The sequence below is a fragment of the Phacochoerus africanus genome, chromosome 16 (genome assembly GCF_016906955.1).
Source record: "Phacochoerus africanus isolate WHEZ1 chromosome 16, ROS_Pafr_v1, whole genome shotgun sequence".
Taxonomy (NCBI): Eukaryota; Metazoa; Chordata; class Mammalia; order Artiodactyla; family Suidae; genus Phacochoerus; species Phacochoerus africanus.
The window spans coordinates 740,337-756,750 of NC_062559.1; the positions used below are offsets into that span (position 1 = coordinate 740,337).

The 16,414-nt window shown below is 53.1% G+C and overlaps 1 protein-coding gene across 1 annotated transcript in view; it reads left to right on the plus strand.

Annotated features, from left to right (window-relative positions):
- Nucleotides 1-16,414, plus strand: part of PTPRN2 (protein tyrosine phosphatase receptor type N2) — a 711,364-nt gene that overhangs the window by 170,509 nt on the left and 524,441 nt on the right. The gene's annotated exons all lie outside the window — the stretch shown is intronic.

A 16,414-nucleotide genomic window follows, 5' to 3' on the forward strand; every position in this document is an offset into this window, starting at 1 on the left:
GTATAATTTAAAATTCCTTGTCATTATATTAATTTAATTTTTTAAAACTTTTTAGCGCTTGCCCTGGGGGGTTAAAATTAACACCTTAATTTATAAAATCTAAGTTTTACTAATAGATTAATGAATAAAGTTTTATTAATAATTAAATTTTATTAATCGATTAATTAATATTTAATCGATTAATAAATCAACTTGATTTCAATAGTGTACAAAACGTCATTCATAAATTTCTTCCTTCCTTTCTCCCCTCCTTTGTGATATTGTCACACAAATTATATTTTTGTACATGATATATCCATCAACACATTTATAATTACTGCATTATGTAGTTGCCTTTAAGACGAGAGCAAAAAAGTTAAATACACAAAATGTATTTATTCTGTCTTCTGTGTTTACTCACATAATTACTTGGGTTACCTCTTCATTTGGATGTGACTTGTTGTCTAGTTTCCTTTTATTTTGTCTAAAGTACTTCCCTTGGCATTCGTTTTAGAGAAGGTTTGCTAGCAATGGATTCGCTCATCCTGTTTCTCTGAGAACATGTTGACTTCCCCTCCGTTCCTGAAAGAGTTCTGCTCGGCGTAGAGCTCTCGCTTGACAGCCTTTCTTTTGGGGTTTTGAACATGTCATCACGCCGCCCCTGGCCTCCCGGTTCCTGACGAGACGCCGGTTGTTAACACTATTGAGACTCCACTGTATGTGACGAGGTGCTTCTCTCTTGCTGCTTTGGAGAGTCTCCCTTTGGCTTTTGTCGGTCTGATATTGGATGTACGGATTCGTAGTTTTTATCAAATTGGGGGGATTTGGGTCATGATCCCGTTAAAAATTCAATCTGCCCCATCGCTCATTCTCCTTTATTCGGGCCTTCTGTTCTGTGTATATTGGTATATTTGGTGATATCGCATAGGCTCTTTTCATTTTTAATCATCCTTTTCTTTCTGTTCTTCGGGTAATAATCTCAAATGACCGTCTCCAAGGTTACCGAGGCTTTCTCTGCCGGTTCACATCTTCTGTTGAGCTCCTCTGGTGTAACTTTTCATTTCAGGTACTATAATTTTCAGCTGAAGAATTTCTACCTTTTAAAAATATTATTTTATCTCTTTATTGATGTTTTCTATTTGTTGAGGCCTTGTTCTCATTCTTTCCATTAGTTCTTCAGACAGATATCCTTTAGTTTTTGAACATATTTCAAGTAGGTCACTTAAAGTCTCTTGTCTAGTAAGTTCAACATCCATCTTCTTAGGGACTGTCTCTTTTTTTGTTTTTCCTTTTTTTTTTTTATCTTTTTGCCTTTTCTAGGGCCACTCCTGTGGCATACGGAGGTTCCCAGGCTAGGGGTCTAATCGGAGCTGTAGCCGCCGCCCTTTGCCACAGGATGTACAGATTCATAGTTTTTATCAAATTCGCAACCGCAGGATCCGAGCTGCTTCTGCGACCCACACCACAGCTCACGGCAACGCCAGATCCTTAACCCACTGAGCGAGGCCAGGGATCGAACCCGCAACCTCATGGTTTCTAGTCAGATTCGTTAACCACTGAGCTATGACGGGAACTCCAGGGACAGTTTTTATTTTTTGTTTTTCCCCTCTATGTATGGAGCATACTTTATTCTTTGTAATTCTGAAAAATTTTCGTTGAAAATGGCAGCGCTGGAAATAAGGTTCTTCCCTACTCAAGGTAAGTTGTGTTGACTACTTGTTATTGTCTGTTTAGTGACTCTGGCAAACGAATGCTCTAAAGTCTGTACTCAGCTACGGTGCGTGGTCACTGAAGTCTCTGCCCAGCCAGCGTCGTGGTCAGAAGGTTGTCCCAGTTTCCTTAAATACCTGCATACATTAGGTCTCCGGGCTTTGCTAAAGGTTTGGTGTGTGCCAGTCATGCCCTCAACACCCAGCCGGGAAGCTGGCAACCCTGCCTTGGTCTTTACTTCCCGCTGGCTCAGAGCCTCAAGGTCATGCAGAGGCGAGACCGAGGCTCTTCTCCCGTCATTCCTGTGCATGCAGTCAGCCCCACTCATGCGTGGAGCCATCCCGATTCCCAGGGCGGCGGGAGAACTGCGCAAAGCCCCTGGGGATGTCTCATTCCTGAGTCCTTCCTTTAAAGCTTTCTGCTTGGTCTACTGTGTACGTCAGCTGAGACGTTCAACACGTCTCTAAAGGTTTGCAACAACTGCCCCCGGAGACGAGGCCTTCGCACCGGTGAGTCAGATAAAATAAAGACAGGTCGAGTCGTCTAGGGAACCACAGCCGGGCAAATAATGACAGTTTTCGGGTCACGAGGCTTTGACGGTGCCCAGCCCGTTCTGCCCTTTCCTGGGGCTGCCAGGCTCCCGTTTTCGTGGCGATGGTGGCTGTTCATTTCCAGGCTATGGCAGAGCTGGAGAGGGTAATGGAAATAGAGCAAGTTACACGGCGACTGAGAATCAGCCCTTTTCTTGAGTATGTGCTTTTCCCCATCCCCCCCAGATGCCTGCCAGCCTTGAATTTCCAGAGTTTTGAAAGACTCTGGCCATCTTTATAACAGTTTTCTCATCGTTTTCATGGAGGACTGCCATTTTTACTGATGCTTGCGTCTGACTTCTTTTTTTTTTCTTTTTTTGCCTTTTCTAGGGCCGTTCCCATGGCACATGGAGGTTCCCAGGATAGGGGTCTAATTGGAGCTGTAGCTACCTGCCTACGCCAGAGCCACAGCCACGCGGGATCCGAGCCGCATCTGCAACCTACACCACAGCTCACGGCAACACCGGATCCTTAAGTCACGGAGCAAGGCCAGGGGAAGAACCTGCAACCTCATGGTTCCTAGTCGGATTCATTAACCACTGAGCCGTGATGGGATCTGCCAGGCATGTGACTTCTTGAAGTGTCTTGCCTCCAGTCTTCTTCCCAGCTTTTACCTGGACACTGTCTTGGGGTTCACTGTCCTGGGAGATGACTGAAGTTATATTTGATTTAAATGTGGTCCTAGGTTTTGCTCCCCATCTAGTTGTCAAGTCCGTTTTGATGTGGCAATTGGGGTTTCTCCAAACATTGCTGCCACGGCCATGCCCATCTTCCCAGGGTCACACACACACACCCCACCTTTCTGTTTCATCTCACATGGAAATGGATGCCTATTTTCTCTGTAACCTATTTCTTGTTGAAAATATCCATTGAATTACTGAACTGAAAGAGGTGAGCCATTCTTGCTTTAGAAAAACCATTTCAGCCCTGGCATCATCCTGAGATGACTTGGGATAGCTCAGGAAAGAGGCTCTCTGAGCCTTACTCCCAAAGGGTCTAACTTTAATGGTTTCATATGAAACCTGCCCTCAGCATCTCTTAAAGATTCTCCAGGTGATTCCAATGTCTTAGTGTCTCTTTTTTACATGTAACATGGGACTGGGTCTCCGAATTACCTAAAATTTGTTTACGATCCAAACATGCAAGTCACTTTATCCCTACTCATGTCTTAAATGTTTTATTTGAGTGTCGTAAGATTTTTCAAATTGCAAGTTTAACAGCATTGCAATAATATATGTTAAATTAACATGGTGTATTTTGCTGCAGTGGTCATGGAACAGTGGAGAATAGCAATACTCAGTATAGTATGGGAGAGTGTAATTTTTAGATAGTTGTAACTTCAGTATTCCACCCATGCTCTCTTTTTTGCTGTAGGAAGAATTAATTTAGCAGATTAAAAAACAAAAACAGAACCAAAACGGAGGCACAAAGTGATTCAGAGATATTTCCGGTGCCATTTAGTTGGGGCAGACTTGGGATTAGAACTCCCAACATCAGGGCTTAGTTTCTCAAAATTCTGGTCTCTGGACCCCTTCATATTATTAAACATTATTGAAGCCCCCAAAGAGCTTCTGTCTTTTTGTGGGTTAGTGCTGTCCACATTTACAGTCTTAGAAATTAAAGACAGAAAAATTAAGACAGGTCTGTTTTACTTCATGCGAAAATGAAACGAGTCGGAATAAACTCATTACATAATAATAACCACAACAACTCTGTCTTCCAAAACACTTTACATGTGTTAAGTGTGATGATTGTGTTTTGTTTTATATTTTTGCTTATTTCTTTAATGTTTGGCTTAGAGAGCAAAACAGCTGCGTACTCATAGCTGCTTCTGCACTCATTCTGGGCCGTTGCCACCCACCCAGCCTCTGAAAACTCCAGCATAAAAGAAAAGAAAATAAAGAAGGCAGATAGTGCCTTATATTATATAAAAATAATTTGGGGGCGTTCCTGTCGTGGTGCAGTGGAAACAATCTGACTAGGCACTCTGAGGTCGCGGGTTCGGTCCCTGGCCTTGCTCCGTGGGTGAAGGGTCTGGCGTTGCCCTGAGCTGTGGTGTAGGTCGCAGATGTGGTTCGGATTCTGCGTGGCTGTGGCTCTGGCGGAGGCCGGCAGCCGTGGCTCCGATTGGACCCTACGTCTGGGACCCTCCATGTGCCGCGGGTGTGGCTCTAAAAAGCAAAACATAAATAAACCAATAAATAATTTTGACCTAATGCCCACCTTAGGGTCTCAGGGACCGTGGAGGCCCTGGGCTGCGCTTTGAGAACCACGTAGAGAGAAAAGCACGCGGGCCTGGAGTCCGTGGAGGTACCGTCGCCAGCTGTGTCCCCTGGGCCAGGTCAGCTCAGCACCCGCGCTCTGACCATACCGTTTCTCCTGGTTGCCGCTTCTTTACCTGTGGCACCACGGGGGCAGCACCATGTGCCTTTGGCTGGGTGCCCTGGGACCAGACTGTGGGCCTCTGCTGCAGGGGGGTTCCTGGGGAGCGTGTGGGAACAACGCCTGCGCAGGCGATGGGAGCCGAGATGGGTGGGGGGATTGAACTGGCAGGAGATGCTGGGCAGACCTGAAGAGGATCGCTGGGTCAGGAGCTGGGCTTAGCCTTTGGGGGCGACCCAGTGGGGGCATGATCCACCCAGGAGGTGACTTAGGGCTCTTTCTTGGGGTGGAGGGAACGGACCAGACAGGGATTCAGCTGGGAGCTGCAGGCCCGTGACTGGGAGAAGCTGAGGGCGGCACGTGCCGTCGGTGCAGCCACCACGTGGTGTCCCGTGGTTTCTCGGAGGCCCTTTGTGTTCCCATCTCAACACCCCTGAAGTCAGGGCGCCTCTCGCTTCCAGAGCAGGTCATCGTTTAACTGGCCAACATTTTGGCCTTTTCTTAGCAATGCTGGAATGAGGGCCTGTCTGAAAATCAGTACTTTCTTAGCCTGGGTAAAATACAGCAATACCATCTCGAGGGATTGTTCCAAAGATGAAATTAGGTGGAGCTGCTCACTAGACGCTCGGGAAATGCTGCAGCCCTTCGGTATCCACACTGAGTGTGGTGGATACTTAGGATTCAAGCCCTGGAATCCACACAGAGAAGCCTCACAGCCCAGGCGGGCGTGAGCTGGGGTGGGGTGGGGTGGGGCCGTGAGCTGGGGTGGGGGGGGGGGTGGCGCAGCGACGGAGCCAGAACGCCCTCAGCACAGGCGGACTGCGGGCTCCGAGGGACTCTTCCGTTGGTCAGTAAATGAATCTAGAGCATTCTATGAAGTATTTCAGCGGCTAAAATAATCATCAGAATTGGGAACTCTGATGAACGCTTGGGAGTCCAAGTAAATACACTTGTTGAGCTTTTTACAACGGAGCGTGAATGAACACACGCAGCTCAGAGAAGGCAGGCGGGAGCCTTCTGGGGGTTCTGAACCCAGAACCCCCAAGCCCCGAGGAGCAGGTGCTGTCGGCTGCGCAGGGTCCACTGGTGCTCGCGGCAGCCCCAGGCCCCACGCCTGCACAGGACCTAATGCCTCCGCGTTCCCCCCATGGTCGTTTGCTGTTCAACATCATTTTAAGTCAAGAAAAAAGCAAGGAATTATTAGCATGGATTTATGCCGTTCATCTTTTATATTTTGCAGTTCTGTTTTTAAGTGCACGTATAAGAATCTTTAATGCACATGCAACCTCACCGCAATTACCCAACTCCTATTTCGGGGCTCGGCCGTGCTCGCATTCTTGTCCTTCCTAGGACGGTGGAGATGCTGATCTGTGTCACTTGCTGGTATGGGCACAGCACGCCCTTGCCCACCCTCGGCTCCCAGAGGCGAAGGACAGAAGGAGAGGAAGCCGGGGCGCCCCACCGGCCCCTTTCCTTCGGTATCGTCATGCGGCCTCAATAGTTGGGAATTCAGGGAACCCACAGAAGTCAGAAGGAGGGGGTGGGGTCCTCGGCTGTCCGTTTTCTGCTCTGCTTGCTTTCTTGCATGAAGCGAGTTCTGGGCAGGCAGCTGGTCTGGGGCGGGGGTATGGACCCTGGGGGGCCCTTAGTCGTAGACACGACATTCTTCCTCCTACTGAGTCTCCCTGAAATCCCACATCGGGGCCCCCTGGCTCCTAGCCGGGGGATGTCTCGGCGACTGTGTGCCAGCCGGCCAGGAACTGTGGCGGGCCCACGGGGGGAGGGCGCTGCCTTGTCAAGAGTCTCCTACAAGACACGTTCAGGAATTCCAGGACAGCGGCCGTCGAGGATGAAAGCAAAGGGCGCTCCTGGGAGCGTGGACCCTGTGTGCTGTCTGTGAGGATGGGTGGGCGGGAGCGGGGCTCGCGGGTGACCGTCGGCCTGGCCGAGGGCGTCCCGCCTTCCCCTACCTCGCTGGGTCTCTGCGGAAGTTTGCGCTGCCTTGGCCCGCCTTGCAATTCCAGAGCCAGCGTCTGTGGCTCTAAGAGACATCAGTTGCTTGCTGCAGATTTTCTGCATAGGACACAAATACTTTCGACTGTCAGATGTTGGGAAAATGTATTTCCCAGAGGAAGGACGGCTTGTGCTGTCCACCTGACCCGGTGAGCCGCTCAGCACCGGTGCTCTGCAGGGCAGGCTTGTCCCTCGACCAGGGCTCTGGATCCTTGTTTGTGGTGCGGGATTGCAGCCCAGGGAAGCCAAGCCTGGGGGGCCGGAGGGGGCAACGAGGGGGACGTTCACGCTGGGTTGGAAGGTAGGAGGGTCACAGGTTACCTGTAAGGATGGCTTGGGGGACGCGCCTCCGCGGGGCGCCCTCGAGAGCATCCCAGGCAGTTTCTGAGCGCCCTGGACTCCCGGGGGAGGGGCCTCTGCTGCCTCTGCCCCCGGGGCTCTTTCCCGGGGTTTCAGGGGGAGGGCCAGGCCTTGGGTCGGTGCGTGATGGTTCCGCCACACAATGGAGGGAATGACAACTCCGTGCTTCTGCCGGGAGCCCTGAGCCCGCCCTGGTCCCAGCCTCTTTCGTGGCGTTTTCTACTCCCGTGCTTTTCTCTGCACAGTGTCACAGGTTCCGTTCTGCACGGAGCGGGGGGGACAGTTTTTAAGTATCCATCCCATCCGGACCATAAAGTTCTCGGGCTTCCTCGCTCTGCCCCGCCCACTCCGCGCGTCGCCCACGCGGGCGGCAGTAGGACCGCGGATGCAGACAGTGGCAGATAAACCTCCGGCTTCCAAGCTCCTCGCTTGGCTTTTCCTTCCTTGGCTGCCTGGGTGGGAACAAGGCGCTCCACTTAGTGTATTCAACATGTTTGTTTTTTTTTTTTTAGTTAGAGCTCTTAGTGGTTTGGTTTCCCACAGTCGAGGGTGAAAACATGATACTGCCAGGCAGTTGGGGGTTTCTTTGGTTTCAAATTCGAGTCGCTCTCCCCTTCCCACTGAGGTTGGTGGAGAGCAAGGGGTTTCACTTCAACAAGGGGACCATGCTAGGAGCCACCTTTTGGTTGGTTCCTGAGAAACTAAAATGTATTAAACAAAAATCAGCATCCAATTCAGAAACTGGCAGTGGTCCCTACTCCAGAGTCCACGAGTGCTTTTTACCACGATGGTGCATGAGACTCGCTGGGGGGGGTGTGTGTGCAGGAAGCAGCCCTCAAGCTTCGCTAGGCCCCTGTCCCCTGAAGGCAAGGTACGCCCAGCTTGTGTGTTCGTTGCACGTGCTGATTACGAACAGATTAAGGGGGCGGCTTAAGCAGCGAGGGAGGAAGCGCTGGCTGGACTTTGGGGAACCACAGGAAGGGGGCGCCCAGGAAGGTGCCCGGACATTTGGGCCATCAGAGGTGCAGCTTGAAACACGGCGCAGGCAGTACTTTCCCAGTAGTAGTGGTGTTCCCGTGCTCGCTCTTGACCGACGGGAGTTCTCGCAAAGACATGGTCCAGCAGCCTCGCAGTCCACACTGCGTGGTGGACGATGCTGAACCAGGCACCGCCTGCGGCACCGGCCACGGGAAGATGCAGCATCAGTGCTCCATACTCTGTGTGTTCCTCCAGTAAATCCCCAAAGCAGAGGGGCTTCGTGGAGGCGCTGGGACACTGCCCTGCTCAGGATCAGAGCCCCTGCCTCTGTCTCTGAGCCCAGGCCTGGCCTGAGGGAGCCCAGGCTCTGAATTTCTGTGGGAGCTGTTCTGGCAGCTTTGGAAAATCGCACTGCAATGGATGCAGGACCACCAGACTGCTGCCTGCCCCTTGGGTTCCGGGCTGGAATCAGCAACTTCTAGGGCACCCCTGCACCCAGTCCCCTCGGGGGAGAGCCCATGCCGGGGGCAATGGTGAAGGCGGTGTGGCCTGAGCAGGAAGCTGGGGGGACCAGCTATGCTGCCTGGAGGGGCCAAGCTCGCCTGGGTGCTATTTTCAGCTGTGACCTGGCTGGGGTGCCTGGCAGTGGCCGAGGACCCCATCCCGCTTCTCCGTGGGACAGGAGGTGTGCCCGGCTGTGTGTGGTGACTGAGCTCAACTCTTGCCCTGGCCACAGTCTGCTGGGCAGAGTCGGGCTCCCCTCTGATGTAGCCCAGTGGCCCCACGGCACCCGCCCCGATTTCCAGCATCTCCTCCCTCCGAGTCCCCATCCACCTGCACCCCACCCGCCTACCCGCCACAGGAAGAGCACCCACGGGGCAGCTTTAACTCAGGCTTTACAATGCAGGAAGGAGGAGGAGGGTTAAGCATCTGAGCGCCGTCATCTCCAGAGCAGCTTCCTCGGGGGTTATGCCCTTGTCCGCTCAGCTGTCTCCACGGAGGGCGCTGGGGGCTCCTCTTCTAAATGCAATCGGAATGCTTTGTTTACTCGAAGGTTACATTGAAGGAAGAACACTTTCTATATGGGGGAAGATATGTGGAGGGTTTCAGAGCATTTAAATGTGTTTTGGAGTGAAATAAAACAATCAGGAAGCTTTTCACTGAGAAAGTGTATGTGCCATAAAGAAACGGGACTGTTTTTGTGCGAGTATGAAGACAGTTCCTGGAAGAACATCTCTGAAGTTATTCGGGAAGATGGCACCGCTAGGTAAGGAGTTGACCTTTCCAGAGGAGCCTGTTTAGGAGACAGTTTTCCAAAAACCGCTGAGATCCTGCAGGACGATGGATGCCACCCTTTGCTGACTTCGGGTCCGGGACAAGCTGGAAACTGACTCGAGTGATGGAAAAGTAAAGACCGCAGGCGGGACTAACTCCCTGGGATGGGCCAGGAGGGGTAAAGAGAAAAGACTCGGACTCCGAGAGTGAAAACATGGGCTAGGCGGAAAGAGGCTGCCTGCTCGCAGTTTGAAATAATTAAGGAAAGAATGCAAACCACGATGGAAACTGCAGCAGGGAGGAAAGGGAATGAGAGGATGAAACCAAAATAGCAGAATTATTGAGATAGACACTGTGGGTGTGGAAACTAGAAACTGTGTTGGATCAGGCAAACTGTGGATGGATCAGGGCAGCTGGTCGGACGCCCCCAAGGGAGGGTCTCGGAGCTGCAGGGCAGGTCTGAAGGGATGGCCCAGAGTGTAGTGGAGAGTGGCAGAGATGCAAGCGTGCACGAAGGGTGGGTCCAGAGGCATCGCAGGCACCTTCCTGCAGGAACGAGGCAAGCGCGCAGGCGTGGTCCTGCTCGCTGGATGCCCCAGGGGCTCCTGGAGCGCAGGGAGGCAGAGGCTGCGTGTGGCGGGCGTGCGAGTTCCCAGCAGGATGTTCCCAAGTGGAATGTCCACGCTGGACGCATCCCTGTGGGTCTCGGGAGAGCAGAGTCCAAAGGAAGAGACGAAGTGCGTGGGGAAGGGAGTCTTCAGACCGCGCCTTTCTCAGCAGCAGTGAAGGCAGGAACAGGAGGGGATCCCAGCACCTGGGAGCAGGCAGCTGCCACCACCGTGTGTGTCCCCTACGGCTGTAGCCCATCGCAAGGGAGGAAACGACAAATGAAAGAAGCTTCCCAGGAACAGACTAAGGGACGGTAACAGACTGTTTCAGGAGCAGCACGGTCCCCAGCAAAGATGCCAAAGGACAGACTGCAGAGGAACGAGACCAGAAGGGCCGAGTGCATGCCGAAGATGCCGTGCGTGCGCCCGCCAACTGGCGCGTCCTCGGCGGGCACGGGCAGGGGCCCACAGAAGCCAGTGCCCAGCACTCCAGCCAGAAGACGCACATGTCAGGAAGACGTAAAGGCTGCTCCGGCTCACTAGATGGCAGAGATGCTCAAGGTCAGGCATGAGGTGGTATTTCTTTAAGATGGGCAGCATGAAAGAATCTGACAAGTCCAAGGGTGGGCCAGAATCTCGGGCACAGTGGAAATTCTTCGATGCAGCTGATCCAGAAGCCACTTTGGATGCTCTTTTGGCATCAACAACAAACACGACTTGAGTGAAAGGCCTGCCTCGCATCTCGCCCACTCCCGGTGTGTAGCGCAGATGCTCTGGGCACGGGACAGCCTGTCCATTGCCGTCGCTGCCGGGTTCCTCCCAGCAGCAAACAAATGGGGTTCCCTGGACACCTGCCAGCCAGACAGCAGCTCGACGCCATCAATCGAGCGCCACCAACCACCCAGAGGTGTCTGTGTCAGCATGTCCGCGTCTCATGAACAGGGGGAGCGGGCGAGGCACGGACCCCGCAGGGCGGGGAGTGTGCAGAGTGGAACGAGCAGACTGCACAGGGCTGCTCTTCGGAAGCAGGCACACGGTCACCATCGAACGGGCATGTGGGGGTTGGTCGTGATGGCAGCAGCTGTCATCTCTGGGTGGGGTGACGAGACACCGTCCGAGGAGACTCGGTAGTGGGGGCTTCTGTCTTACACAGGTCCGTGGTATGTAGGGTCTTCCTTAGGTTGTTTTATTCCTTTGTGAATCCATGAAGCACTTCATAGTGAGTTAAATAATAAAAAGACCACCAGGGCAAGCACAAGAAATTAGAAGGAAATAATGATGAAAAGAGCAGAAAATAAATAGAAAAGGCAAGCCTCGAGAAAACCCAAAACCTAGTTCTTTGAAAATACACGTAAAACAGATCTCTGTCCAACAACGGGAAACTAAAAGGACATAAATACAGAATTATTGGAGAATAGTAACACACAAAAATAATATTAACTAATTTTTTAATAAAAAGGGGAGCATCACAATAGGAAAGCTGAGTTGAGACATCGCAAGAGAATACCCCGAGCCACTTGCTCTAAGAAATGTGAAAAGGCAATTAAAATAGCAATAAACCAACAGAAATTACCCCCCAAAGAGAGAGAAAACTTGAATAAGTCTCTAATCACTAAAAATGCATGTACCTACATTTTCAAAAGGTCGTTTTTGAGGGTTCGGTGAGCGTAGTCCACTGGCACAGTGGGAAGGAAGAGCAGGGAGTGCCCTGTTGTGATGAGGCCGCAGTCCTGGGACCAGCCCCACCGGTGCCGTCCCCGTCCCCGGCGTTCGTGGTTCTGGCGCACCGTGCTGGTCTCAATCCCGGCACCCTAGGGGCGTGTGGAAAGCGAAGCCGGGCAGAAGCCTTCCTGAGACTGAGCGGTAACCGTCGCCTCCGGTTTGGTAAGAAGCCTCCCGAACTGTGTCTCCAGGGCCGCACTGCTTGGAACTTGGCTCGGAAGACCCCTCCTGGGCGGGTTTGCAGTCACAGGGAAAGGAGGGTCTTAACTGAATGAAGGCGCCTTCCCGGACAAGGGCCTTCCCCTTGTCTGTAAAGAAGTAGGAAGGACAGGAGTTCCCGTCATGGCTCAGTGGTTAACAAATCCGACTAGGAACCATGAGGTTGCACGTTTGATCCCTGGCCTCACTCAGTGGGTTAAGGATCTGGCGTTGCCGTGAGCTGTGGTGTAGGTTGCAGACGCGGCTCAGATCCCGCGTTGCTGTGGCTGTGGTGTAGGCCGGTGGCTACGGCTCCGATTCGACCCCTAGCCTGGAAACTTCCATATGCCGCAAGAGCGGCCCAAGAAATGGCAGAAAGACAAACAAAAAAAAAAAAGAAAGAAAAAAAAGAAAGTAGGAAGGACAGCAGTCCTGGCCGAGGGCTGCTGCACTGAAGGGAAGAGCGTCCCGAACCAGGGCCGTAGCCACGCCGTTGACACCGCGAAGGGCACTTCTCCATCTTCTCGGCATCGTCTTGTTTCCTTTGCACAGAGGGCGCCCGGGCTTGTTGGAGTTGGGCCCCAGATAACGGACTGCAGGGCAGACCCGCTGAAAGGGGAAGGCTTCCCAGCTAAATGCTGATCGGCCTGACATGAAGGGCAAACAGCCCTGCAGGTAGAACAGAAAGTAGGGTGGATTTTGAAAGCGCCAGGCCCCAGCCCTTAGAGCCGCAACCCTTGAAAGGGTGTGTGTCCCGCGCCTGCCCCTCTGGGAACTCGACTCTGAGAGGCCGTCCTCCTTGGCAGGTGGCATTTCCACCCTCTCCTCTTAGGGAGCAGGGTAACCAGGAAAAGTGTCGTGGGAGAGAAGGAGCTGGCGTGTCCCAGGATACCCGGGGCTCCACGCGGTGCCTTCTCCCAGGCTCCCCGCCACGCTCCTGGAAGGAGGCCCCAGGCCCGGGCGTGGCCTCTGTGCCTCAGGCCACTTGCTCTGCCCCAGCAGCGGCCTCGGAGAGTGGACAGTGTCACAGGAGGATGACCGAGAGGGCTCAGGTTCGCAGCACAGTCCACCCCCATTCCTTAGCCGTCCAGCCACGTGGGTCGTGTATCTGAGAGTGGACAGCAGTGTCTGAGAGTGGACGGGTGTATCTGAGAGTGGACAGCATGTGACTGAGAGTGGATCACAGTATCTCAGAGTGCACAGCTGAATATGAGAGTGGACAGTGTGTATCTGAGAGTGAACAGCTGTGTCTGAGAGTGGAAAGTGTGTATCTGAGAGTGGACAGCTGTGTCTGAGAGTGGACAGTGTGTATCTGAGAGTGGACAGTGTGTATCTGAGAGTGAACAGCTGTGTCTGAGAGTGGACAGTGTGTATCTGAGAGTGGACAGTGTGTATCTGAGAGTAAACAGCTGTATCTGAGAGTGGACGGCTGTTTCTGAGCGTGGACAGCTGTGTCTGAGAGTGGACAGTGTGTATCTGAGAGTGGGCGGCTGTTTCTGAGCGTGGACAGCTGTGTCTGAGAGTGGACAGTGTGTATCTGAGAGTGAACAGCTGTGTCTGAGAGTGGACAGTGTGTATCTGAGAGTAAACAGCTGTATCTGAGAGTGGACGGCTGTTTCTGAGCGTGGACAGCTGTCTGAGAGTGGACAGTGTGTATCTGAGAGTGGACAGCTGTTTCTGAGCGTGAACAGCTGTGTCTGAGAGTGGACAGCTGTTTCTGAGCGTGAACAGCTGTGTCTGAGAGTGGACAGTGTGTATCTGAGAGTGGGCGGCTGTTTCTGAGCGTGGACAGCTGTGTCTGAGAGTGGACAGTGTGTATCTGAGAGTGGACGGCTGTTTCTGAGCGTGAACAGCTGTGTCTGAGAGTGGACAGGTGTGTCTGAGAGTGGACAGCTGTTTCTGAGCGTGAACAGCTGTGTCTGAGAGTGGACAGTGTGTATCTGAGAGTGGACAGCTGTTTCTGAGCGTGAACAGCTGTGTCTGAGAGTGGACAGGTGTGTCTGAGAGTGGACAGCTGTTTCTGAGCGTGAACAGCTGTGTCTGAGAGTGGACAGTGTGTATCTGAGAGTAAACAGCTGTGTCTGAGAGTGGACAGTGTGTATCTGAGAGTGGACGGCTGTGTCTGAGCGTGGACAGCTGTGTCTGAGAGTGGACAGTGTGTATCTGAGAGTGGACAGCTGTGTCTGAGCGTGGACAGCTGTTTCTGAGCGTGAACAGCTGTGTCTGAGAGTGGACAGTGTGTGTCTGAGAGCAGACAGCTGTACCTGAGAGCGGACAGTGTGCCGATCAGGAACTCGCACCTGCTGCCCGTGGCCGCAGGTCTCCGTGGGATGCAGCCCAGGAGGGACCCCAGCGGGTGGCTCGACGGAGCCCCGGCCCTGCACTTGGGATCCCCGCCTGACCTGCTCCGTCACCCATTCTCGCCCAGGCTCTGCTCTGGCTCCTCTCCCCGTCTGGGCGCATCACCTCCAGGGCTTCCTCCAGCTGTTTCTGGGGCTGCGGTTTGTTTTCCGGGAGCAGACGGCTGGCGTCGCAGGCCTTACTCTGGAGGCGGAGGCAGAGGAGGTGCAGAGAAGGGAGGCTGTGGTCCGGGCTGGGACGCCTCGGCAACACGGGGCACAGCTGAGTTCACACCGAATCCCGCTCAGATAAGGGGACCAGACATTCAGAGGCCCACACACGGGTCCTCACTTTGGGGGCAGACCAGAGTCATTTATGTGTATTTGAGAAGCAAGTCTTTGTTTTTCAGCAGATGCCTAGGTTTCCATGTCGGTTCGAGAAACATTGACACCTCACTGTCTTCTCCCCCTGTGATTAAAACTACATTTCGTAACTTTGCCCACTTTAAAAGCTGGCATCTTCTCTGATGTGAACTGCAGATCTTGCTTCTTCTTTGTAAAGCATGGTCTCTATTAAACCCTAATGAGCTGAAAGCTGGATTCAGGGCTTTTGAGCGTTAATGGAAGAGCCGAATCGGGAGGCAGGCGGGCACCTGCTTCGAACACCCTGGAGTGGGGACTTCCTTTCAGACACCGACAGGGCCTTCGCCCTCGAGAGAATTCCATGTGGCAGCAGAGGCGGAAATGGAGACCTTCAGAAACCTGGGAGGTCCCCAGATGGCGCCGAAAACCCTGTGTTTCCAAGATGTGGGGTGGTGGGGAGGGGGGACCCATTCGTGGGCTGGATGGGATGTAATTTTGTCTAAAGCCTCACTAAAAGCTAGAGAGGTCAGGGAGAAAAGCAGGCTTTTTTTCTCTGAAATAATTCACATTGCAGGCTTGTGTAATACTTGCCTTATCAAATAAAAGCCTTTAGACGCGTGTGGGCGGATAATTACAAATTGATTTCTGGACCTCTCATTTTAGAAATGGGTTTTACCCTCCTCCTCCTCCTTCTTCTTCTCTCTCTCTCTCTCTCTCACGCCTCCCTCTTTCCCAGTTAGGCTCTGTGGTTCTGTGGGGGTTCCGGGGTGTCAGCTGGCCATATGAGGAGACGGCAACACTATATGAAAAAGTCACTTTTATCTGAACCCAGGAATTGAATTACGAGGTGCAGGAACATGGGCGTAGACAGAGAATTTCTTGTTAACGCTGTCTTCAGCCTCTAAAGGATTATTACAAAGCCGAAGCAATAAGCCAGGCAGCCAGTGGTGTCGGCCACGTCACAGCTGTTCTGGGTCACCTCCCTACCCACAGAACTCTGCCCATCCCGGTGAATCTCAGGTTTCAAGATAAAAAGCAGATGGATGAATACCTCCTATAAAACATTAGAAATCAAAACTCTAGGCGTTCCCATGATGACTCAGTGGGAAAGAACTGGACTTGTCTCCACAAGGGTGCAGGTTCGATCCCTGGCCTCGCTCAGTGGGTTCAGGATGCGGTGTTGACCTGAGCTGCGGGGTAGGCACAGGTGTAGCCGTGTTTCTCCTTTCGTGCTGCTCGCAGAGCCTTGGTGGAGTCGGGGGGAGGCAGGGGCTGTGTGAGGTCCGCCCTGGCTCTTCTCCTTTTGCTCCTGGTCGGGTGGGCCTGTGGGTGTTCTGTTGGGCATTGGTCACGGTGACAGTGCCCTGTGCACAGCTGCCCGTGCCTCCCCCTCCGCAGGCCCTGCTTCCTGGGCTCCTTCCTCTGCAGTGTTTTCCTCCCAGGAGTTGAGGGCCCTGCTTGTGGGGGCGGGGGAAGGTCCATCCTCTCAGCACTCAGCCCATCACGTGGAGTCCGTGTGGCTTCCCGGGTGGGCAGACGCGGCAGGAGTCCCCTCAGGGAGGGCCCTGGCAGTCCTGGGCTTGGGGCACAAACCTGTGTCCACAGCTCCCGTGGCTGCGGCTCCTATGTCCACAGCTCCCAGGGCTGCATGCAGCTCCCAGGGCTGCAGCTCCCGGGTCTGCTCCTGGGTCCACAGCCCAGTAAGGATGTGTCTGTGTTCAGCCTGAAGCCACGTATTGTCTTCCCCAGTCTGCACGGTCCCCTGTCACTTGATCGCTTTCCCTGGATAACACGAAATGACGACAGGTGACTTTGTGTTGCTTTTAGGGTTCTGTGCTTCTTTTGTTGGGCGAGACTCTGTTCAGAAACAGTGGAAAGTTGTCCTGAGTCTTTCTTG